The following is a 3,710-nucleotide window of genomic DNA, read 5'->3' on the forward strand; positions in this document are numbered from 1 at the left end:
AAGGAGAGAGAAGGAGAGCAAATAATTCCATTGAAAGTTCTATGTATTTATATCTCCACATGCATATGTACATACATAAATATATATGTGTGTATATACATAAATATATATGTGTATATATATATATATATATATATATGTGTGTGTGTGTGTGTGTGTGTGTCTGTGTGTATATATATGTGAATATATATCTATGTGTGCATATATATATAAATATGCATCTATGTGTATACAAGTATGTGTATATGTGTACATATATGTGTGTCTGTGTCTGTGTGTGTGCATGTAGGTGTAGGTGTATGCATGTGTATGTTCATATTAGGAAAAAGGTAAATAGAAATAATGGAAGAAGATTTGAGAAACACAGAACCAAAAGTTTATTTGAATTTGCTGATATTTAGATAGGATTGTGATTACATTACTCTTCAGATTTGAGTTTTGCTTTATTTCTATATAATATGTTTTCCGTTTAGTGATGCGGAAATTTGAGGCAGGGGAGCGATGACTAGATAAACACATGAATATGTGTGTGTGCGTGTGTGTGTGTATGAGAGTATATGCAAGAATATATATATATATCTATTTGCATGTATATATATATATATATATATATATATATATATATCTATACATATATATATTTATATATATATATATATCTATACATATATATATATATTTATATATATATATATCTATACATATATATAAATGTGTTCGTGTGTGTATATGCAGGGTTGATTAAAAAGGTACCAGTTGCATACTGAGGTCGATGTAATGAAGTAGTTCCTCTTGCAAAATTTCAGGCCTTTTGCCTATAGTAGATAAGATTATTCTTTTCTACTCTAGGCACAAGGCTTGAAATTTGGGGGGAGTGGCCAGTCGATTACATGCAAATAGATATATATATATATTCTTGCATATACTCTCATACACACACACACGCACACACACATATTCATGTGTTTATCTAGTCATCGCTCCCCTGCAACTGGCACTTAATCTATTGACCCCTGAAAGAATGAAAGGCAAAGTCAACTTTGGTGGAACTTGAACTCAGAATGTAAAGACAGATAAAATACTGCTAAGCATTTTGCCTGCCGTGCTAACGTTTCTGCCAGCTCACAGCCCTTAGTAGATATGGTTATTGGTTTGGTAAAAGTGCTCCTGAAATAGTAAGACTTCAACAACTTCTGGGACTCTAAAGAGTAATGAACAAACATGAAATCTTATTGCTGCTGCAGGAGAGTAAGATGCAGACAGTAAGTGGTGCAAGATGGTAGTGGCATGGGTTGTGAGGTCTTTGGAGTACAGCAAAGATATGAATGAAATGATGATGTTGATGATGATGATGATAATGATGATGATGATAATGATGATGATGATAATGATGATGATGATATTGATGATGATGATATATACACATACATACATATATAATTACAGATACACACACACATACAACTATGTTAGGTGTGCAATTTAAATGCGAAACTATTTGCCATGCTAATTGTTTAATACATATTCATTTTGTCTGAGGAGATATGAAGAATTAGATAGAATGGCAGGCACTGTGTAATTGTTCATATTTTTCTTAAATGAATTAGCAATTAAAATAAGTAAAGTAAAATAGCTGCCAGTAGGAATTGAAACCAAACCATATTACTCCACATCCCTACCCATTAACTCATAGAATTTCCTTGTATTCTGCAAAAATGCTAAACTTTTAATCAATAAAAACAATTCAAATGGATATAGTAACTAAACAGATAGCTATCTCAATAGATTAGTTTCCATGGAACATAGACATTTATTCATTTAGCATGGAACTGAAGGTGCATTTCACACCTTTTCTCGTGATTATAGGAATAAATATTGGACAATTTATTTCATACACTTCCTCTTCACGCTTTCTCTTATGCTTCAAGGGATCAATACTTGACCAACTTATTTTGATTCAGGTGTAAAACGACATACATGTAGAGTCTGTATCAAGAGAAGCTGCTTTTTTTTTTGTGGTAGATCATAAAAGTTTATTCCATATTAGCTGATGAGACCCAAAATGTTTGAAACCAGTGCGTGTCTCACAGTTTTCTGGCTGTTCTGTCTTGCATTCATAATGCTTACAAACTTTACTTTTTTACTCTTTTACTCTTTTACTTGTTTCAGTCATTTGACTGCGGCCGTGCTGGAGCACCGCCTTTATAATCAAGCAAATCGACCCCAGAGCTTATTCCTTGTAAACATAGTACTTATTCTACCGGTCTCTTTTGCCGAACTGCTAAGTTACAGGGTCGCAAACGCACCAGCATCGGTTGTGAAGCAATGCTGGGGGGGGGGCGAACAGAAACTCAAACATATACACACACATACATACATATATATATATATGATGGGCTTCTTCCAGTTTCCATCTACCAAATCCACTCACAAGGCTTTGGTCGGCCCGAGGCAATAGTTGAAGACATTTACCCAAGGTGCCATGCAGTGGGACTGAACCTGGGACCATGTGGTCAGTAAGCAAGCTACTTACCACACAGCCACTCCTGCTGTTTTTTATTTTGTATATCTTATACAGAAATGTAAATTATTATGTCACTTTCTCGATGAACTAAGGTGAAGGTGACACATATAAAGAGGTTTGTATCATAAAATTGAGTTTTTGCTGCAACATTGAATGTTGCTTGCTTGTGCATTTGGTAAAATTGTTGTTCAGGATTTGATAGTTTATAGAATATTTCTACTGATAACAATCACAAGTGATCAATACTAATGCAGACAAATTTTCAATACTCTCAGGTTCTGGTTGATGAAAGCCAAAATATTTGAAGCAACTAACTAGTTCACCATTCCCTAGTTATTCCTTCTGGCTTTCGCAAAAATTCTTATGCAGCATCGCAAGGTACATTTATTTTATTTATCCACTATCAGAAGCCGTATAATCCTGTGTCAGAAGCCATAATGAAGTTACAGAATTTTTGTTCCATGAATGACATTTAATGAAACATAAAAAGTTGGTTCTTTATATTTTCTTTTCATCATTCATAATATAATTTTTTTGTTGTTGTTGTAAAATGTCTGAACTGACACCAAATAAAAGAACATTGATAATCCAACATTCACACAAGCAGACTTTCTTATCAAGTAAACACTTGGTTGATGAGGCCCAAAATGTATGAAAACAGATCACCGTCTTACAATTCCAATTCACCATTCTTTCTTGTTCTCATCAAAATTCTTCAAACTTTTCATGGTTACATTCTGTTTTTAATCTGACACTAAATCACAAGCCATAACATTGTAATAGTGATATATCACAACAGAAATAGTGTTGTAAAATTATTCTTTGCAAGAGCTGATAGTAGTAATTACCTTTGATAGATTAAAATTTGATTAGAAAACTAAAAGTTAATTAACACTTCTCAGCTACTACAGTTAATGGAGTGCATGTATGAATGCATATATTTGTAAGTGCAGTATCTGTATGTGTTTGGATCTGTTTGCAGATGTAGAAATGTACACGAGCTAAGCGAGTGTGTATGTGTGTATGTATATATGTGTGTATGCATATGTACACACATGTATGTGTATGTGCACATGAGTGTGTTTGTGTGTATGTGTGTATATGTGTATATGTGTGCATGAGTATGTATATACATATATTTCTGTATATGTATATATATATATATATATATATATATATATATATA

The sequence above is a fragment of the Octopus bimaculoides genome, chromosome 18, assembly GCF_001194135.2.
Source record: "Octopus bimaculoides isolate UCB-OBI-ISO-001 chromosome 18, ASM119413v2, whole genome shotgun sequence".
Taxonomy (NCBI): Eukaryota; Metazoa; Mollusca; class Cephalopoda; order Octopoda; family Octopodidae; genus Octopus; species Octopus bimaculoides.